This window comes from Saccopteryx bilineata, chromosome 5 (genome assembly GCF_036850765.1).
Source record: "Saccopteryx bilineata isolate mSacBil1 chromosome 5, mSacBil1_pri_phased_curated, whole genome shotgun sequence".
Classification (NCBI taxonomy): domain Eukaryota; kingdom Metazoa; phylum Chordata; class Mammalia; order Chiroptera; family Emballonuridae; genus Saccopteryx; species Saccopteryx bilineata.
In genome coordinates, this window is record NC_089494.1 from 187012666 (window position 1) to 187036546 (window position 23881).

Consider the following 23881-nt stretch of genomic DNA (forward strand, 5'->3'; position numbering starts at 1 on the left):
ATCACTACAAATCACAGTAATAAATTATTATTCAGGAAGAATATGTTTGATGAGACACAATATATAAAGAACTTTTTAAAAAATGTTTCCATTAATTCAGGGGTTGGGAACCTATGGCTCGCAAGCCAGATGTGGCTCTTTTGATGGCTGCATCTGGCTTGCAGACAAATCTGTAATAAAAATAATAATAACGTTAAAAATATAAAACATTCTCATGTATTACAATCCATTCATTTCCTACTGCTCATGTTCATGGTTGCGGGTGGCTGGAGCCAATCACAGCTATCCTCCAGGACAACACCAAATTTATACTGGATAATGCGTAAGGTACACGGGTTGTTGTATGGCTCTCACGGAATTATTGTACATTTTAAAATATGTGGCATTCACGGGTCCCTCAGACAAAAGGGTTCCCAACCCCTGCATTAATTGAAGTAAGAGAGAGAAAAGGGGAAGGGAGTGAGAGAGAGGGAAGCATCAACTCGTTATTTCACTTAATTGTTCCATTTAGTGTGTAAGATTGCTTCTCGTACAGACCCTGACCTGAAGGTCAAACCTTTCACCAAGTTGATGCTTTATCCTCTGTGCCACCTAGCCAGGGCCTGTAAAGAACGTTTGAGGTAAGCCTATTATGGTCAAGTAAACTTTTCTGTTAAAATGATTTATTTTTGCTTTACTATATTATATGGAGTAGAAATGAATGTATCTATTTTCCTACACATAAAAAATCCATTTATACTTAATCAAGAGATTTTTTCCCCATCATTGTATTAGATTAGATTCCTATTTTTATGGTAAGAATAAGCATTCATATTTTTGATGTTCAAGGAACAAGTATTCTTCTTTTACTATATAAAGGCTGGAAAACAGAACAGTCATGTGCTGGAAAATCTGATAAAATTATTGTTCTTTTCTTTTCTTTTTTTAGGTGAGAGGAGGGGAGATAGTGAGGCAGATTCCCACATGTATCCCTACTGGGATCCACCAGGCAACCCCATCTGGGGCTGATGCTTCAGTACTGAGCTATTTTTAGTGCCTGAGGATAATGTGCTCCAACAGAGCTACCCTCAACATCGGGGCCATGTTCGAACCAATCAAACCACTGTCTATGAGAGGGGAAGAAAGAGAGAAGGAGGGGAGGAGTAGATGAGATGGTCACTTCTCCTGTGTTTCCTGACCAGGAATTAAACCCAGGACATTCATATTCCAGGCCAATGCTTTATCCACTGAGCCACTGGTCAGGTTCCTGATAAAATTTCAAAAGAAAATTCAAGGGAAGATTTTCTATATCTATTGACACAGACTGCAACTCTACATTGATTCTATGAAGTTATATGGAAAAAGAGATTCAAAAATAAAACCTTTAGCCAATGTGCTAAATGACAGTCCCCCTTGTTCCCCCTTGTTGTGTTATGAAATGTTCCGTACATGGGGCCCATGTCATTTCTAGATCTCTTAACAGTTTCACAGCTCAGAGCTTGGCTTCATTTTTTAAGCATCAAGCTGCCCTATCACTTGTATAGACCCAAAAAGGTTGTTATGGTTCATAATGTAAAACTCACAAAAGTGCACAGCTGCTGTTCATATTCTCAAAGAAGTCTGTTATAATAATGATGTCATGGAAAAAGGCTGGAGTGTATTACATATCCCAGACAGCCAAGCCATTCAATTTCTCCAGTCAATGCAGGTATACAGGTTGCACCATAAACATTATGGTAGCATTACACTAAGGCAAAAAGTTCATTAAAAAAATCACCGAGGAAAGGCAAATGGGCTCTCTTTAGAGTTCTGCCTTTAGGAAGCCTCATTTACCACTGGAACTACACAAAAAGTAACAACATCACCATCTCACTGTCTGATACCCTATTATGCATCACAAAGCTTTCCAAAAATGATACTGTAAATCATTAGGCTCTTGAAGAAAACTATACAAGTTCATCTAAACAAAAACAACTATTTCCCTTATCATATGCATTTACATAGAAAGCACAATGGATTGAGTCCTGGTCTTTAAAAAAATGTAAACTGACATGCATTATCAATTTTAAGATATTACCTATGTTTTAAAAGTGGCACAGAATGTTAAGTAGTTAAATACTCCAGCAGAGACTGAAGAGGAGATGTAGACAAGGGGTCTGGTTTTCTTATTTTAGTATTCTTTTACAACAAAACATACATACCATTTTCAAAGTGAGAATTTTTAAGTGATTTTAGAAAAACATGAATATTTAAAAGTTTCCAGCTCTGGCTGGTTGGCTCAGTGGTAGTGTCATCTTGGCGTGCAGGAGTCCATGGTTCAATTCCTGGCCAGGGCACACAGGAGAAGTACCCATCTGCTTCTCCACCCCTCCCCCTCTCCTTCCTCTCTGTCTCTCTCTTCCCTTCCCGCAGCTGAGGCTCCATTGGAGCAAAGCTGGCCCGGGTGCTGAGGATGGCTCTGTGGCCTCTGCCTCAGGCGCTAGAATGGCTCTGTTCGCAACAGAGCGACGCCCCAGATGGGCAGAGCATCGCCCCCTGGTGGGCATGCCGGGTGGATCCCGGTCGGGCACATGCGGGAGTCTGTCTGACTGCCTCCCCGTTTACAGCTTCAGAAAAAAAAAAAGTTTCCACTCTCTACATTTGCACCATTTTAACAACTTTAGTGAAATTTCAAATTAGAGAAAAGAAACTTTAAACACCAAATACATAAATTATAACTATTAAAATTATTTGAATACTGGAGATAAAAACAGAACAGATGCAGGACATTAAAAAAAAGTCTTAAATTCTAGTCCCAAACCCTCTGCTAACTCAGAGCTTGTTCTTTAAAAAAATCATTTAACAGCATTCAATTTTAGTTTCTATAACTTTAAAATGAAGACCATGACAAATGATGTGAAGTTCTCTTTCCCACAATTGTATTTCTCAACCTACAGTCATTAGGTATGGGAGGACCAAGCATCAGAATGATGATAGCTAAGCTATATACTCGCTCAATGCAAGGCACTGTCTTAAGCAATGTACACATATTAGTTCATTTAATCTACAACCAAACCAATGCACTAGGTACTGTTATTACCTTCATTTAGAGATAAAGGCATGAATAAAGAAACAAGTGAAATAGCTTACCTAATTGTCACACAAACTGTGAATGGAAGAACAAGAATTCATATTCAGGCTAACTCTAGGGCCAGCTTTTCGACCACCATGCTAGACTACATATACTGGCATATCTTTGGAATAGAAAGTTCTGGATGTTTTAATTTTATAATAAACATAAAAGGTCAGAATTTAATGGTGGAAGATTTAATGACTACGGATATTGCAGTGCTTTTTTAGATCACTGTTTTATAATACAGTGTTGTATATAAGCAGAGAAAGTATTATATATTTTCCTAGTTCCTGATGAGTTTCATTCTGTCCATAAATTGTAAACATATTTTTAATGGGCAAATAAGATCATTTTATCAGCATGGATATACTGTATCTTGTGCCTGCAACTCTAACACAACATTTTGTAACACCTGCTTATATTTGGAGTTGCACTCTGAGGCTAGAATTCAATCCAATAATGGTATGCCTTTAAGTAACAGTAATAGTTAAATTTGATATCAGCTATAAGATTACATTTAAACATGGTATCTGTTACAAAAAAACTATAATTTGAAAATGAGATGTTTAGACCATGGTTATTTATAGCTGAAAGCAAACTCAACTTATCACCATGGGAAACGGCTTTGTTTAATTTACTGCCAATAAGACTGGTTTATTTGGTGGATTAATAATAAGTAAACAAAGAATAGTTTAATCTCAGTAGCATGAAACATAAATATTCAGAAGTTCTAAAGTTTGTTTAATATCTTAACAAAAGTGTGACATATTCCTAAAATATCCTACATGTTTCCAGTCATACGATCACTAACCAAGTACTTTTACAGATAGAAAAGACCTTATATAAATGTCTTACTTTTCATCAAAGGGGAAAAATATAAGAGATCTTTCCCTCTATTTTAAAAACCCACCTCACTCTAAAATTTCTGAGAATTCAAACTCTTACATTGTATCTTCAGGCAGCTGTGAAAATAAAATTATTCTGACTGCATTTAAATTCCTTCTTGCCACCACATAAATATACATGCCAAAATATACAAGATTAAAAGAAAAATCCATTTATCAGCACCAGAGCTACACACAAAACAATCCCAGCCCTCCCACTTCTGTGGAAGCCGTAACAACATGCAGGTACACCTCCACTTAGACTCGCTTTTCTGTCTGCTGGCCCTTTGCTGTGCCAAAATCTGTGTAATCAGAGAACTGCTCTTACAGTAAATAGCCACAGCACAAGGTAAGTGTGGAAATAGATTCTAAATCACTTGAAACGTTTTGGGCACAGCTGGCAGAACACCTGTTGGAAATGGATGAGTGATATTTGAAACATAAAACAATAGAAGCCGAGGATGGTTCACACAACTTTGCTGCACATTTTTCAGCATCAACAATTTTAAGTTTATTGAAAGCATTTGATGAAAAAGCAACAAACTAGAATTAGATTAGCGTTTTGTTTTTCTTCTTGATAACACAAAGCAACCCATTGAAAAGAAGCTCCCAACACTGAATGGTTACCGACTCAACAATCTCACAGATATGTGGAAAGGGTCTATAAAAATGCTAACTTTTCTGTCTCTTGTTTATGTTGTTCATATCATCTACTAACTTTCATAATTTTTATGTTAAAAACTGTCTAAATATATTTGACAAATAAATATAGAAAATACATATAGAGAAAATGATTAATTTTATGTTTACTGTTTTGAACTACAAAATGTTTCCTCATTTAAAATAAGTAACCAGTTTTTCTTCTCTTTTATCACCAACAGAAAAGGCAGGGTGGGTTCAAGTTTTACAACTAAAATATAAAAGTTACATAAAGAAAGAACCTAGTTGAATTTCATAGGGTTTATCACCAAACAAACAAACAAAAACAATATGGTTTCATCATTAAAAATCCCAACTTTCAAATGGAGTATCTGGCTTTCTCACTTTGAGAACTAACTCATTTCTAACCACTCAATAAGCACTTACTGCATTGTTATAACACTCCTACACCATGTACCTCAATATTCAGAGCAATTTTTATGCATGGGATTGCAAAAACCAAAAACAGAGAAATCAGTTAAAAATCTTTGCCAAACACCAGTCATTCAAGGGTTATGAAAGTGAGAATGAACTTATAGGCGTGAATTGTAGAGACCGAAAGAGGATTAAATAACAGACCTTGTTAAGACAGTCAGTTCAGCATAAAGGAGAGGAAGAAAGTCAGTGTAGTTACAGAGACCTTAGTGCATAATTGACAATATGATTTTAAAAACATAAGAACAGAAAAACACTGAATTGAGTAATAATCTATCAATCTAGCAGCCTCATATGAAGGCAGCCTATATATACTGTACAACTAGGTAAATACCATTTCTTCACATGTTCAACAATTGTGATAAAGACAAAAAGGAATCTTTAGAAACTTAAAGCTCTGTTAAGACTACAGAAATTTACATCTGCAGAGACTACCGCACGGTGAAAATCCCAGAAGCAATATTGCAAAAGCCTGAAGTTTTAAGAAGTCAGATGGAAAAAATAACCAGATCCAGCATCTAATTGTACCTTGAACAATTCTTGTTCTGTTACTTCATAAATGTTTAATTTTTATATCATTATAATAATACCCTAAATGCATTAGTATTGTTGGCCCAGTTCCTAGATTAAAAAAAAAATAGTATCTGATTCAAGACAAATAGTACATGTTAGAGCATTGAACACACTAACTTGAATACTGTTGAAATTCATTCACCAGGTACTTTCATGAGGGTTGGCTTCATTTAATTGTGGCAAAGGTATCTTAAAATGACTTTTGCTTTAAAATATCTCAAACAAAACAAGACATTTTCCTAGACAATATCTAAAAAATGTTACACCAACCTATGAAAACCAAAAAATATAATAACTAACCCTAAAAACTATAAAAGAACTGCGAATTCTTTTTTTGTGATGACACCTCTATTTGATTGCTTCTATCAAGGAATTATGAAAAAACAAGAAATCTTTGCCTAAATATTAAGTGTTAGTTATCAGTTTCCTTTGGATCTGACATTAAATAACAAATTTTATGGATTCTACAAACTTGACAAAATCAAGCACAAACTCATCCTGCATCAGTCTAGGAAAATTTCCAAATGTGCAAGTACAATGGGCACTCAAACTTACTTCCAAGTTGTAATTTTAAAGTCTTCTTGACAACCTCATGATATCATAGACCACCATATTGTCAAGAACTATTAATTCAACATTGGAGACGCTAGTTACTACCCTGGCTTTATACCCATAGTATTGGCTTACTCCTTAATTACTGAAGCTGTGGAATTAATTCTAGAGCAAAGGAGCAATGTGGAGAAAATTTAAATTTGTAGTTGCAGTTCTTTTTGGCTACATACAGAATTCTCTTAAAAATTCCTCACTTTAAGAATCTGGTTCCATCATCAATTTCCTTAATCATCTGTTAAAAGTTGGTGACTCTCAATTTAGGATATCAGAGTCCTAAAAAATTTTTTACTTTTCTTTTTTTTTTTTAATTTATTTTATTTTTTTTGTATTTTTCCAAAGCTGGAAACGGGGAGAGACAGTCAGACAGACTCCCGCATACGCCCAACCGGGATCACCCGGCACGCCCACCAGGGGATGATGCTCTGCCCACCAGGGGGCGATGCTCTGCCCCTCCGGGGCGTCGCTCAATCGCAACCAGAGCCACTCCAGCGCCCGGGGCAGAGGCCAAGGAGCCATCCCCAACGCCCAGGCCATCTTTGCTCCAATGGAGCCTCGCTGTGGGAGGGGAAGAGAGAGACAGAGAGGAAGGAGAGGGGGAGGGGTGGAGAAGCAGATGGGCGCTTCTCCTGTGTGCCCTGGCCAGGAATCAAACCCGGGACCCCTGCACGCCAGGCCGACGCTCTACCACTGAGCCAACCAGCCAGGGCCAAATTTTTACTTTTCAAATGGCAGAGGGGACACAGCAATTGAAAGTTTAGATTATAGAATCAGATTGTCTGGGGTCTTGGACAAAGTTCAAAAACCTTTCTTTGCCCTCGTTTACTTTCCAAACAGGGTTGTCACAGAAATGGGGTATTGTGGAAATTATAATGTGCTTTTAAAGTGGGTTTGGCATGTGGTAAATGTAGCTATTAATCTCGTTATTTTCTGTGGTGTCACGGAGTCCACAGGACCTTGAAGCTACTATCTCCCTACACTTGAAAAGCTAGAACAAGTTCCAATCCTAAACTCCAAAGGTACTTTTAAAAATCTAAGTGATTCTGGACTGAGATGAAGTTTAAGTAGTAATTCCTATTTCTTCCATTATTACCTCTAAAAACTCTGGATACCATATACAAAACATACACAAGAAGACTGTGGAAAGTGCAAAGAAGATGACAGGCTTAGGACCTCAGGATCTGAGAGGATCGACAGTTATAAATTTCCTAAAATTTTATTCTACCTCACTAACCTAGATAGAGTCACCATTATCTTCAATACACTCAGAGAACTAAATGTAAATGAGAAATACATAGTTGCATACTGTGACTTTAAGTCTCAGCCTCTGTAGACTTAATTACTTGCTCTGCTGTGAACCTCCTGCTCATTCCAACTGGTTTTCTATTTTTTGACCTCCGTAAGAAGATGGTTTCCCATCCATCAGGCAGTAATACCCAACTCAATTTAAACCATTCTCACTGTTCACCTGCAAACTAACGAATCTGGCTTGCTTGCTTTGTTTAAATTTCTGATTTTCTCTTCATTTACTCCACAGGCGTAAACAGTGTTCTAGTTATAATATCTTGGATCCCAATAACTACTGTTTACAACTACTGTTTCAAACCCAGCCAAAGAGCAGTCTTACCTCACTGTCACTGTACGATTCTTCCAACTGCCATCATTCTACTTCTAACTCGGGCATCTGCATTTAAGACTTAATTATTCAGTGCAGATTTCACTGTATATGGAATAATATCTTTCCAAAACATACTCAGAACCCACTTCAATTGTTATCCTTTGTTTTAATTTCTATTTGATTTTCGGTTGCTTAGAAATAAGAATGGTCAACATTTGTCCTTATACTAAGCCTATATAAACTAAGACTTACTAAGCTACACTCCCTCACTATTGCATGAGTTCTTATCTAGTTCATGAAGCTTGTCTCATACTTAATTAAACCTGACCTCTGCTTTTCCCCCACCCACTGTGTGTAGGTATGTGCCTATCTGTATGAGTGCATGTGTACATACAGCTACTACTAACCTTTTAAAATATAAATGATTCATCTGTATACCATGATTTATCTCATGTTCGCTAATTATTTCATGAGCTTAAGTCTTGTCCACCAAATAAAATCACAACCTTATTGAAATTTTCCTTTCCCTATAAACATCACAGTGCTAAACACAAAGCAGGTTACTCAGTCAACAAATGGCAATTGGATCCCTCTGTCTCCAGCCCTCTGCACATTATTACTAGATGTGCAGAGGGTGGAGACAGAGGGGAAAACAGAAAGCAGTGTCTATCCATAAGGGTTTACAGATCACTAGAAAGCCATGGAAACACTTTAAGGTGTGTACAGAGAATCAAATCAGAGACGTATTCAATGTTTTTGGAAGGAGAGGAAGGAAATACCTACTTCTGTTAGGGAAAGAATTACAGATAAAAAATATTTTCATTAAATAGAATCATGAATGATAAATAAAAATCAGCCAGGTAAACAAGAGATAGGAATGGCATTCAAGAAACAGGGAACAGAAAGTACAGAACCATGAATGAAAGAGCAAGCAGGTGAACCGAGAAACTATAGAAAAGTCACAGACTATGAATACAAGTGTAGAAAAGGTAGTGACAAATGACAAGACTAGAATGGTAGGCAGGGATCTGATGATGAGGAAGGGCCCTCTATGCTATAGGACGTAATCCTGGAGGCACTGAAGGTCACTTAAGATAAAATAGTAGGATCAGACCTTCCTTCCACTGACAAAACGGTAGACAGTTTAGAAAGGGGCAAAATTTGAAAGATGTTAGGAAGCTGTTTTTGAGTATTACTGAGAAATAATGAAGATCTGAGTTAAGAGATGCAAGGAATGGAAACATGATAATTAAAGTACAGATATACATGAACACAATTAAACTGAGTGAGTAGAGAGAAGAGCCAAAGAAAGTACTCCGAGCAATGTCAACATTGAACATGAATCATTACTGGAAGTCAAATCCATTCTTAGTTTGGGAATAAATTAAATAATTTCTTCTATCTTTAAAACTGCAGTTTCCAATGCTAAACAAGAAGAAACAGGTCAAGAATAATATGTTAAAGCTTAAATTGAAAACTGTTTATCTATCTACTGATCTTAGACTGTCTTTCAAACACTAAGTGTTCCAGGTAGTAGAATTCCATCTTCCCTTCCCAGCCCTAACCTGTCAAAGTGAAGGGCTGCATACATTCCGGTTCTTTAGGTTTTCCTTTGAAAATGGGTACACATAAAATTCACTTGAAGGAATTAAATAAAGTCTATGATCACTCTTTTCATTTGGCCTCAATGTCATTTGATTTCTTGCCTTCACTAGTACGGCCCCCATCACACACCTCCCCCCTCCCCAAGGAATTCAAATAATTGTGTTAACACCATAACTAAGTTTTATGTGACATGGTTAGACATATGGTGAATTGGCTCAATATAAGTTGACACACAAAATCATCTTATGGTTTTTCCCTTAATATCAATGATTTGATTTCTCTAAGGTGTTCTGACTTGATTTAGAATACCAACCAGATACAAACGCCGCTGATATCTGTAGCAGAAAAGGCTCTTGATGACTCACACAAGGCACATCCACTTCAGGTACATTCACTCCTTTGGCCACAGAGAAACCTATAAAATAAGAGAAATAATAAATGACTACAAAAATATTCCATGTGAAGCTCACATTACATTTTAACAAAGACAAACAAACAAACAAAAATGCCGATGAAACCTAAATCTTTCACTCCACTATTGCAGGCAACGTAACTTTACAAAGAAAGGCAATTTCCTTTTAAATAATAAGCCAATACTTGTTTAATTTGTTCATCCTGCTAATATCCTCTGAGCACCTTTTGTGCTCATACCTTTTGTGCTCATACCTTTTGTGTTCATACATTTTGTCAATACAGAGGAGTATATGAAATCTTGCATACGCCCTCGGGTGAAACGACTGCCAATAACTGAATGAGAACAGTACCTACCCAAAGGTTAATGTCTCATTCTTTAGTTCTCAGTTTTAATATGGCCTTCCTGAAAGCTATTCACTAAATACTGTGGCTAATATAACATCTCACACACACTCCAGTCACTCTCTACCCCTTTACGCTGTTTCATTGTGTGCATAACAATCAGCCATGTCTTGAGTTAGTTATTCTTACTTTTTGTATCTACAATAGTCCCCACTTATCCACAGAGGATATGTTCTGAGACCCTGCCAGTGGATGCCAAAGTGTGTATAAATGTGTATGTGTGTGTATGTATGTATGTATGTATAAATATGTATATATATATAAAATATATATAATACTATCTTTCTTCTATACAAACATACCGATGAAAAAATTTAATTTATAAATTAGGCAAAATCAAGAGATTAAAAATAACAAATAAGAAAATAGAACAATTATAGCAGTATGCCAGAATAAAAGTTACATAAATGTGGTCTCTCTTTGATAAGTGAGATGGCTCTCTAGCGATGCATTGGTGGGTAGTGTATACAGTGTGAATACTCTGGACAAAGGGGTGATTCACATCCCAGGAAGGACACAGCGGGACAGCAAGATATTTCATCATGATACTCAGAATAGCACACAATTTAAAAGAATAAGTTATTTATTTCTGAAATTTTCCATTTAATATTGTTAGACAGCTGTTGACTGCAGATAACTGAAATCATGGACAGCGAAACCTCGACTAAGGGGCAACCACTATACTTTGTGTGACGTCCAGTATTGGACTAGATGCCTGAGCAGAGCTGGGAACCACAGTCTTGCTCACCCTTTAGCAGCAGAGCCTAGAAGAGGGCCTGCCACAGGCTCAGCAGCTATTTGGTGGTCTAATGCATGCTTGCAAATGCACAAATAATAAAATATCAAAACTCTGTTCTAAATAAAAGCCTAACAGGAAAGCATTTATTTGGTACCGCTCTGTGAGTTCACAAGATCCAGACAGATGCTTAACCCATACATCGACAAATCAACGTGAACAGATTTACTCAATTCAGGTTCTATTCAGTGCCATGAATTCAGCGGCAGTCAAATGTTAACTGCCCTTGAAGTATATTTCAACTGTCTCCAAAATGAAAGAGAAGGGAGAAAAGGAATACAAGAGGAAATAAAACTAATCTTCTTACTGAAAGAAAGATGAATACCACAGTCAGGAATTTATAAGGCAAACACTTTTTGAAATGTCATTCAAACTTCAAATTCCTATTTTTTTCGTAAGAGTTACTATGCTTATGAGAACATATTATATTAGAACAGGTAGTATAGAAACTGTGGTATTCTATATAATTAGGCTCTTCTGGAGGTCAGCTGCACATTTGGATCAAATAATGTGAGGGTTTTGTTTAGCACAGCTATAAAATGTAAAAGAAAAAAACAAACAAAAAGGCACTCAGAATCTTGCAGTATCGTACTTTTAAAACATGTAATGGAATAAAGTTCCATTTTCAAAATCTATTTTCTTAAAGAGCCCAGTATTAATTGCATGTTGATATATAAAGCACACAAAGTTGCATTTCTCCACTTTGGATACCAGACTCTCAGTTCCTTAAGTATAGCCCATTGTACGAAATTCCCAGGTCAGGGGTGCAGTAGACAAATTAATTAGTCTATTAAGTCTCAGTCGTATCCTGGCACTGATGTTTAGGTTAGCACCTTCAGCAACAAGTTTCTAATGCTTAACTATGCTGCCATTTGTTCCTCAGAGAAATTAGAAATGAAAGGAAAAAAAGAAAACATGGCTGGGAAAAGTTCCCACTGACCTAAAGGCTGAGACATGCACGTGAGTCAGGGTGAGATTGGTGTATTCATAAAAAAAAAAAAAAAAAAGGAGAAAAACTCCAGTTGATTAGTTCTCACTATTTTAAGTGATTAGGAGAAAAATAAGTGGTTTCATATCTAAGGGAAATTTAAATAGCATTTAACACTCCACAAAATGAACCTAAAAAAAGATGATAATTTGCTATGACTTAGCACTAAAGAGAAACCGATGATCTCATATAACGAATCTCTGAAGCACTTCATGGGAAGATTAAACATGGCTGGCTAAGTATCTGTGGATGCTACAAATGACTGAGATGAACCAAATCACATATTTGAAAAAACTAAGACATGTGAGAATGTGTGCACATGCACACACTCGCACATACTAGCCCCCACAAAAATCCACACGGAAGGAAAGAAGAGGAGGAGAGAGAGAGAAGGGGAGGGGGAGGGAGAACTATGGCTTATTTTTTGTCTTATAGCCATTAGCAACCTCAGGGTGTTCCTAAAATAACCACACACCATATATAGTTCAAAATTTAATGAAAGCAAAATTTCTTGATTATCATACAAGACAAGAGAACGCCTATGCACTGGGTACAAACTTTCTTTTCTCTTAATTTTTTTGTTATCTTTTGTTAAGTGGAGTCCTGGTACAGTGAGATGTTTTTATAGCATCAATGACCCAAAAGAGTATAAGAGATTAGGTAAACTCTAAAAACTGTTTGCTGCATAAGGACTGGATATTGAGATTATCTCAAGAACAGTAATGAGAAATGAATAACTCGGTGTAAAATGACATTATTTGTCATAACAAATATCTGTTATATATTAGGCAATCACCTTACATTACAACCTTAATACACCCACACTAAAGTGATGTTAAAGTCCAAGCCATTTAAACTCCATCCAGAAAGCAGGATTACTGAGAAGGTGACTAGAGTAATTATGTCTTACATTTTCTCCTGATAACCTTGTTGTATGGGCCCTATAAAAGCTTAAGTTCATCTAATAGTCTCCAAACACAGTGCCATTAAATTGAGAATTATTAAAAAATAATTGCATTTACTGGACTTTTTCCTCAGGAAATAATACAATATAGAGAAATAGAAAAGAACTAGAGAGGTGAAAAGATAATAATTTAATATTATTTATCATAGCAAAAAAAACCTAAAACAATGTTAATAAGGAGCCAGTTAAATCATATCATAGAATATTAAGAGGTTATTAAATGTCATGCTTAAATCCTTACAATATGGCAAGCACAAAATGAAGAATTGTTAAATAAATGAACTAAAGTGCAGTTTATAAGATTATATGCATATTTGATTAAAATTTCAATAAAATATTCACAGGACATAAAAATGTACTACGTATATTTTGAATATAATATATACACTCATACCAAAAAATTTTAAAAAGCACTAAAATATGCACAGAGGTTACCTTAGGGTAGTAGAACTAAACACAAATCTAATTATAAACACATACTGCTTTTACAATTAGAAATGAAGCTACTGTAGCTATAATAGCACTTTGAGTCCAGTGATGCTCCCTGTACAAGCCTCAGTGAGAAAAAGGATGAGTCAGAAACTTCTGAATGACATTCTCAACTACTGGCTCAGACCCCCAACTCTAACCACATTTAGCAAATTTGATAACCACCTATACTATCTTTGTACCAGGTATGATTAATTCCTATTCTTAACATGTGCATTAATAAAATATCTACTTATCTGAGAGATGTGTTACCTAAATACACAATATTTCTTTATCTGTGATCCTGTAATATTTTTCCTGAGGCCAAAATGTGTGTGTGTGCATGTGTGTATTTGACAAACACATCTATTGATGATCAACTGCCCTAAACCTTTTTCACAAATGACATTGGATGTTTTACCATCTCTGCTGCAAAGAATCCCATTGTTCTAATTGACAGTTATAATTATCCCCCCAAAATAGCATTTTAAAAGTGATATTTTTTAAATAGCATTTGAATCAACTTTGCCAATTTTTTACCTGTTTAAAAAGATCACTTACTCCTCCAGATTCTGCTTCTAAAACACAAATTATTTTACAGGCAAAGTCCATTCCAACCTATCCCTTATAGACATTTTTTTTTACCATCGTCCGTGTCCCTTCTAAGTACCTCTACACACAGTTTTCTTTCCATCACTATAAAATTAAAACAAACAGCACTTCCTTGTGCTCTACTTGTGTGGTTGCTATGGTAGAGATCTGGATTTTACACCTAAGATAATCCCATTTGGGATGAGCGAGAAGTACAGGACCAAAAGAATGAAATATAGTCAGCACCTCTCAACATTTACTTTTCCCTTGGAGAAGCCTTTGTCAAAATCTAGAAAAGTCTGACCTGACCCTCCAGTTTCCTGGTATGAAAGTACTTAGCATTATGATGTGAACACCATGACATTGGCAAAATCCACAACCCTTTTCTTGGTTCTTAAAAAGCATTAAACTTCTGTTTCTCACCATTTCCCAAATTTCCACCTCCCAATCCCCTCCCCACCACAGGGCTAGTCAGGCCCTGATCCAAAGGTTCTAATACCATGTGGTAACCGAAAATCTTTGTTGGAAAACAAGTGAGATAGGACACCTTTTTTGCCTTGTACTTTTCACTGCACAGCTCTCCCTCAATGTCCTGGAGGGTGTCACTGTAGGTGACGCATGGAAAGAGTAGTTAGTGAAAGAAATGGACATCTTCTATTCTCATGGGTTTCCCTGATTGTCAACAAGATGAATTCTTTGATTTTTTTTTTTTTTGTATTTTTCTGAAGCTGGAAACAGGGAGAGACAGTCAGATAGACTCCCGCATGCGCCCGACCGGGATCCACCCGGCACGCCCACCAGGGGGCGACGCTCTGCCCACCAGGGGGCGATGCTCTGCCCCTCCGGGGCGTCGCTCTGCCGAGACCAGAGCCACTCTAGCGCCTGGGGCAGAGGCCAAGGAGTCATCCCCAGTGCCTGGGCCACCTTTGCTCCAATGGAGCCTTGGCTGCGGGAGGAGAAGAGAGAGACAGAGAGGAAGGAGGGGGGTAGGGTGGAGAAGCAGATGGGCGCTTCTCCTATGTGCCCTGGCCGGGAATCGAACCCGGGTCCCCCGCACGCCAGGCTGACACTCTACCGCTGAGCCAACCGGCCAGGGCCGAGTTCTTTGAATTTTTGCACCAAGTGAACCAATGGCTTCCAAAGTATTTTCAAAGGCTTTCCCCCCTCTTAAATAATAATCCTCTTCTAAAAACCCCAACAGATAACACAAAACCAGCTAAACTGATTGAAGAGGGGAAGTTGCAAGGAAGGGCTTCACCAGCAGCATGCACATCTACTCCTTAGCTTCCTCACCAGGCTCCCTAAGCATTCCTCAGAATTCTAGGGCTCCAGGGCCATGATTTGAAAACCAAATAAAGAGATCCTGCCTTTGGAATCAAAGAGTTAATATCCACAGTGTTGACTATTCTAAGCAATATAAAAGCCATGACACAATCATTTATAACTTTAAAAAACAGAAGGGTTTGCTAATATTTTTTTCAACAAAAGTTTGCTCTGTTATTAAATGAGGAAAATCATGTCACAATGGCATTTTTAAGCCTGGGAGTTCATCAAACAGGCCCAAGTTTTTAAAAATGCATTATGTCCTCTTAAATTGTCTTTGACAGAGGAAAAAAAAGCACTGTATTTCTTGTAATTAGTGGATTAATTATAAAGCACAGAGTCAGAGGCCAGATCATGTGAAATTTTATTAGGGAAAAGAAATTGGTATAGTAGTTTCTAAAATGAAAAGAAAAATTAGCAATGTTCAACATGCCTCTTAGCTAGCCAAATAAATGTCCAGAAATTTAATATACCCTGCCTCACATTTGTTGAGTTCTCCTAAAACTGACAAAACAAAAGACAGATAAATTTTTAAAGAGGTAATAAAAGTTTTTTAAAGTATTCCGAATAGCTTAAGTGTTACAATAAAGCCTCATTTCAAAGAGACACAGTTGAATGCCTTGAACATTTCTGTGTCTTTTTATTATTATATATCCTCAAGAGACAGTCTCTTGAGATATTGGCATTTAATGACTTCCTACTTGAAAAAAATGAGTTTTAATAGCTTATAGCAATGGTTTTCAACCTTTTTATACTTGGGCACTGGTGACCTACCTGGATAGAAATGCAAACACAACGAATAAAGTTTCATCTCACTGTGCATGACAGTGCAACAAAGTACAGGCGGGCTCTTGATTGCTGAAGTCCACATGTACAATAACACTGAATACTGCATAAGTTTGTCTGAATGCTTTTTGTCTATTGTACATGATTTGTAAATGCTCTGCACAGTGAAAAAGGCTGTTTGGATGAACCTACCAGTTCCAAATGTATTTACGACAATCTCAATAGTATTTTCATTGATGATGCAAGCTAGTAAGTGTCAATCACCTTGAGCATAAGCATATTCGACTACGATCATTGGGTCTATAATGTTCATACAGCATGGGGCTGTTAACTCTTTCGCAGAACAGCACAAAAATTCTGGCGGACTGGCTCTAGTCTATGGACCAGCAGTTGAAAAACAATGGCTTATACCACACTCTGCCATAATTGTTTGTTGATGGCTTTTTCAAATTATTTGGACTTCTAAATCTCACTAGGAATAATGTACTTCAGAATAGAATGTAGGTTTTATGGAGTTTAGTTTGGTTACTTATTAAATTACTTAGGATTCCTATCATACACTTACTAGGCTTATGTTAAATACTTACAAGTATTAAGTATATATGAAAAAACACTGCAGTCCATATCCATAATTACTAAAAGTGTAACAAACATATTATTGCAATACACTTAGAGTTCAACACAGTGTGCCACAGAAGTATAAAGAAGGGACAGAGAGGCCACCTGGAATAGCAGGGACCAGGGCAGATCGGAACTACAGTGGAAGCTTCAGCTAGGTTCTGAAGACCATTGGGAGCTAATCACAGAACATATGATAAAATACAAGATCCAAAGATTTAATCAGTACTATATATTCAAGAGTCTCATCTGCCATAATGAGGATTTTGTATATTCTGAGGAACCATTTAAAAATGAGTTTTAATAAAGTCACTTTAACAAATAAATACTAGAATTGGAGGAGCAAAACTGGCTTCAGGGAGAACAGTTAAGAGACACTCACAGTGATTCAAGGTAAGAAATGATGGAGTCCTAAATTAAGGATATAGAAATCAAAATAGAGAATGGAGGCCATACTTGAGAAGTATTAGGGCCTGACCAGGTGGTGGCACAACAGATAGAGCATCAGACTGGGACGCAGAGGACCCAGGTTCAAAACCCCAAGGTATTCAGCTTGAGTACGGGCTCATTCGGCTCAAGCACAGGCTCACCAGCTTGAGTGCAGGACCACTGGCTTGAGAGTGGGATCGTAGACATGACCCCATGGTTGCTGGCTTGAGCTCAAAGGTCGCTGGCTTGAACCCAAGGTCACTGGCTTGAGCAAGGGGTTACTTGGTCTGCTGTCACCACCTCCCTCCCCCAGGTCAAGGCACATATAAGAAAGCAATTAATGAACAACGAAGGTGACACAACAAAGAATTGATGCTTCTCATCTCTCTCCCTTCCTGCCTGTCTGTCCCTATCTGTCCCTCTCTCTGTTCCTCTCTCTGTCTCTGTCTCTCTTGCTTAAAAAAAAAAAAAAGGTAGTATTAGGGAAATAAAGCAGGAACGTTTTAAAAACTTGAGTTGAGGAGACAGACAACAGTCGAGATATCATAGACAATACCTAGCTTTCTGCTTTTGGCAACAGGGAGAAAAAACAGTGCAGTTTACTAACACAGAAGACACAGGAAGAAAGGGGGAAGGGGACGAGAAAGATGACTTTAGTTTGGGACATGGTAGATGTCAAACTTGAAGCTCCTGTTGACAGTCCAAGTGAAAATATATAGGAATCGTACAAGAGGGTCTACTCTGTGGGGGAGAGACCAGTTCTGGAATGAAATGAGAGCCAACAGCATTTAGCACTGATGAGTGAAGTGAAGAAAGTAGACTCATGAGCCAGGAGAAGGCCAGGGAAGCAAGCCTCAGACTGAACTCGAGAGCACCAGCCAGAGGCAGAGGAAGTGTAGAGACCTGCAAAGGCAACACAGAAGCATCGGCAGGTGGCTCAGTGTGTGAGGAGAGAACAGAGAACAGATCTGAGAAGGGAACACGTAAGTGTCAAATGATCCTAAAATACAGCAGAAGGACTAAAAACAGGCCAATATATTTTGCAGCAAAAGAGGTTATTCATGAGCTTTGCAAAACAGTTTCAGCAAACAGTTAACAAAAGTGATACAAAAGTTATTGAGGAGCAAATATGATATGAGAACATCAGAAAACAGTTCTAGTATAACTCCTGGCACATATCAAACATTTCAACTACTTGCTTTTTAAATTAATCAGGTTGACATTGGTTAATAAAATTATATAGGTTTCAAGCACACAATTCTATAGTACATCATCTGTATATTGCATTGCATATTCACCACCCAAAACTTCAGTGGGAAGGGAAGTGCTCTGGGACACCACACTTAATGATTTTTTAAACCATTATCTTAGCCAAGTTTGGCTGGTTTTAAGTGTATGTATTATGAAAATTAGTTAATGAATTATGTCTCAAATAATATCATTTTTTAAAGAATCTTAAGAGAATCAATTAAATCACTTTAGTCCTATCTAAAACATTTGGAAAATATGTCAAGTTTAAAACTTTTAAATGCTAATATAACATCAACTTAATTCAGAGGTCCCCAAACTTTTTACACAGGGGGCCAGTTCACTGTCCCTCAGACCGTTGGAGAGCCGCCACATACAGTGCTCCTCTCACTGACCACCAATGAAAGAGTTGCCCCTTCCGGGAGTGTGGCGGGGGGCCAGATAAATCGCCTCAGGGGGCCACATGCGGCCCGCGGGCCATAGTTTGGGGACACCTGCCTAAGTCATGCCATAGATTTTTGTGTTGTCCCAGAAGTATCAATCAGAAACTAGATGAGATCTCAACTCTGAACTGGTTTTAGTTTACCAAGATTAAAATGTAACTGGTCTGCAATCATGCACAATAATAGAGGTTTTTGCATATAAACTCTAAATCTAAGAAATTTACAAAAGATTTTCATATATCAATGAGGAAGACTTATAGATACGGACATTTAAAAACACAAACACATTCAATCACCAGGTAAGACATTTTCCTTCTAGAACGATGGGGAAAAAGCACATGTGAATCCTATTTTACCTACTTCCTATGTTTTCTCTCCACAAACAGCTTCTTCTTTTGACCCCTCAATATTGTTAATAAAATAACCAACATTCCAGAAGCAGACAGCCTCCAAACTTTGGAGATTTTCTTAACGCCAGTCTCCCTGATCTTCTATGTCTAAATAATTGCCAAATACAATGGATTCCACACACTCAGTGTGCCAGAAATGTCTCTTTCTTTCCATTACTTCTTCCGCGATGCAGTTGGGCCCTTTACTCTTTCAGCCACTTCCGAATGCATTCCAGTTCTTCCCAAGCAGTTTCAACTGCTCTCCATAAAGTCCAGTTCCAAGTTAGTGCTTTTCAAGCCTTGAGTGATTCCCCTCTGCCTAGCAAAGTACGCAAACACTCCTTGACCTGGCATTTAAGACACAATTACATGCCAGTTTGCTTCACGAACAACCTATTTAAGCCTTAATGATCTGAAACTCCCAGTCTTGACGCATGTCATTTCTCCCAATTGAGTGCTCTCCCGACCCCCATCTCCTTTCACCAAAAAGGCTATTTAACACCTCAATAATAATCTCAAACATTGGTTCCTTCATAATGATTTTTTTCCCCACCTGCCTCCAGCCCCATCCTTCCATGAGCTCTCAGAGGATGCTTGTGTCTGTTTACATCCTACATATGTCTTCAGTATTATTTTTACTTTTGTTTTCTGTCACCAGTAATCAATCCATTGGCTCCATGTGGGCAGGAAATGTGCCATAGGTATTTCTCATTTCAAGGCGCCTAATGATCTGATCATAGTTACACTGTCAGTACTTGGTGATTTTAATAGAAAATGTTAACATATTAATACAGACTTGGAGGAAAATCAATTCATCAGTGACCCACAAAAAGTGAATGAACTGCTCTCTGCATTAGAGCTTTTTCTTCTCCTTTCTTGTGAATTAAGCCCATGGTTCATGACGGTGTGTTCAAGTTGTGTCTGATTTTACCCGTTATTGTCAGTGAAGGATAGGAACTTGGAATGAATAGATTACATACAAATAACTTTCAAGTAGAGAAAGTAAATATTAAACCAATTTTTAGACAGGAAATGTCTTTTTTAAAGTAATTCTTATTATTGTACCATAGGAAAAATACCCTTTTAACAAGTATCAAATATATTAAAATGCTTTATATTAAACAGATTTTTAAAAAGCCAACACATAAGTTAATTTAAGTTTATCTCTTTTCTAAATTTTATCTACTAGGTTTTCACCTTAAGAACACAATTAAAAGGTACTATTTTAAACTATTTTTAAACTGCAGAAAGCAAGTGTAGCCATCTCACACACACACACACACACACACACTCACACGCATACAAACTATAAATCAATATAACACTATAAGATTCAATGAAAATAGTGACAGCTTTAAGAAATGCAACCCAATGTATAGCCAAATAACTCATGAAACTCAGCATGCATTGCTGACTTTGGACATGATCACCAAATTTAACAAGGTGTTCCTGAGAGAAACAAAATAAGACAGGTCCCCGGAGCATCCATTCAAAATGGCAGATGCATCTGAACTCCAGGGCAAACTCCTCTAGGCCAATATTATGGTTGGCCTTAAATTAAAAGTGTAAAGTTTAAACATTTTTAATTTAAGTAATACTTTAGAGCATAGGGAACCTCTTTGTTAAAGACTAGTTAGCAAGCATAACAGAAAAAAATGAAGAAATATAAGACATAAATATGATCATGTAGTTTTTCTTTATAGATAAGACTGAGAAAAGTCTGATGAAAAATTTGCAAAATCTGTAAAAATACATATGTTTATTAGAAAAAATTTAAATGTCCTGCAGTGCAATCCAGAGGAGCACAGCTATTTTTAATAAATACTATTTCACAAAGTCATTCATCATTGAGTCACACATAGAAAAGCTGTCATTTTCAAAAAGAAAAAGAAATTTGTGCCTTGCAGGTAATCTTTGTTACATGAAATTAGATTGCTGTAAATTACCATTCACTGAATTCTTGTAAACCCCTGAATGCTGCCTGTCACCATTTGCACAATCTAATAAAAGTTATTTTCCACCAACACCTCCCGACCACCACCATCACCACACATTCAGCTTTAAAAATCTGCTTCGTTCCTTAGTTTATCCTTTTAAATAGGTGGTTAAAGTCCTTATGAATTTCCAAACTCTCATTAAAATTCCCCCAATACGATGTTCAAGTTTCGAAGCACTTCTGTACTTTTCTTTACAGGTGAATTTGACATGGACTTAGAATACATTGAAGGCATCTGCTTTGAGTTATTGTTCTCATATTAGGGGAAAGATTTGTGCTGATATGTGAAACTATTCTCAAATAATTATTTTAACTACTGACAACATTTAAGATATAGCTAGCAAAGTTTAGGAAGCCAGCATGTTATTTAAAAACAGCAAAATTAATTGACTTCAATTGGGACAGACTACTTATCATTGGCATCATTAATCTTAGCTTCCCTGTATTTATAGAATAAAAAAAATTGATCATAGATTACAAAGCTGATTAAAAGTACACTGCTCACAAAAATTAGAGAATCAGGGAACATGCAGATACTCCAGTACTTTCAGCCTTTTGTATAGTGCATTTTCACCAATGAAATAAAAGTTGGTTTTGCATCTCATGTGTATAATCAACTTTCTTTGACTTGTTTGTTTTTCTGATGTTCTTGCTTAATAAAAAAATCAGTTTTTTCATCACTTCATATTCATTTTGAAATATCCCTTAATTTTTGTGAGCGATATATATGACATTATTGCTATTCTATGTATAGTATCAGAGAAATCCATGTTATGAGAGTCTTTCTAAATAGAAAGAGAGAGGTCAACAAATTTCTGATCTAACAGATATGAGCTCCACTTCTTGTAAGCAGAGAGAAAAAGTAATCCAACATATATTTTGTATAGTCCAATACAAACTCTTTATTTAATAGATGAGGAAACTAAGGTGCAAACAGACAGGAGATTTTACTTCTAGGAAATTAAACTAAATTAGTAAGGTCCAGGCAAAAGTACCAAAGGCTTTGATGTATCAAGCAAAATTCATTCATTGGTAATGATTTATTCAAACTACCTTACACATAAAAGAGACTTATTCGTTCCCATGGCTGCAAAGTTATGAAGTAGTATGAGCTTCAGGTAAGTCTTGAACCAGTGATTCAATGAAATAAACAAGGACTCAGTTCCATTATTATCATTTTAGCTCATTATACAACATAGGGGCCAGCAATTCTGGAGGCTAACTGGTCCCTTTGCTCAAGTTCACCAAGACATAAAGCACTGTTGTTCTAAAATGTCGATCAAAGCCTTGTATTCATTCACATTACTGAATTGGCTTAGGTCACATACCCACCCTGCATATCTCAGTATACCAGAGGGATGAAATACACTAACTGTCTTGATCAAAATGGCAGGAGGTTAAGTCAGTTTCCTTTAAAATTCACAGATACTCAGAAGAAAACAGTGGGCTGTTGAAGAGAAGTTGGAATATAAATGGTGGGGAGACAATCAAATAGTCTACCCTACCAGTTAAATTTGGAACAGATTCTGGTGCTATATCTGAAGACTTTTTACCTCTGCCATTTTTTTTATAGTCCCTGTTTTAAGGGATTTTGTAATATTGAGAAACATAGTAAGTCTTTTCTAGAAATATAAGAGCAAGAAGCCACTAGACAAATATTTCATCCGGTAGGATGATTTCAGTAATTCTAAATCTCCAACTTTACCTGCTTGTCCTAGCAAAAGTAAAGACAAGTAATTCAAGTGGCCAAACAGTAGTAACATGGACGTGTCAAGTAAATGTTTTAACTGCCTAATGACAGAGGGGAAAGAGAAACATTGTCAGAAGGAAGAGGAATTTCTTCCAAAAATGGAAGAGAATAGCACAGGGGTCAGGAACCTTTTTGGCTGAGAGAGCCATGAACGCCACATATTTTAAAATGTAATTCCATGAGAGCCATATAATGACCCGTGTATGTTACGCATTATCCAATAAATATTTGGTGTTGTCCCAGAGGACAGCTGTGATTGGTTCTAGCCACCCGCAACCATGAACATGAGCAGTAGGAAATGGTTTGTAATACATGAGAATGTTTTATATTTTGAAAATTATTTTTTTATTAAAGATTTGTCTGCGAGCTAAATGCAGCCATCAAAAGAGCTACATCTGGCTCGCGAGCCATAAGTTCCCGACCCCTGGAATAGCACATTCCCCAACACAGCATATGCAATTCAAGACATAACATCCTTAACTTGAATCCCATAATAACTAGAAACAACTGAGCATGGAAGGCAAATGACAACCACCACCACCTCCATTCCCCAACCAAAAGTAGGTTACTTGTTTTATTGAGCTCCACATATACATTTTCCTAATGTCTTTTCCAAGTATAAGCCAGACATTTAGAAGATCATAGTTGAGGAGATCTGGAACTCAAATTATCTTTGAACTGAATGATCATCTAATCCAGGGGTCCCCAAACTTTTTACACAGGGGGCCAGTTCACTGTCTTTCAGACCCGTTGGAGGGCCGG

At 37.0% G+C, this 23881-nt stretch overlaps 1 protein-coding gene across 2 annotated transcripts in view; it reads right to left on the reverse strand.

Moving 5' to 3' along the window:
• The window catches only part of BMPR1B (bone morphogenetic protein receptor type 1B), a 422111-nt gene that overhangs the window by 232905 nt on the left and 165325 nt on the right, over nucleotides 1-23881 (reverse strand). The window contains exon 2 of one of the 2 annotated variants that reach the window (XM_066232955.1): nucleotides 9880-9929. The gene's annotated coding sequence lies outside the window, so the exon portion shown is untranslated. Of the gene's footprint in view, nucleotides 1-9827; nucleotides 9930-23881 lie in introns of both variants that reach the window. The other variant, XM_066232952.1, reaches the window with a different exon arrangement.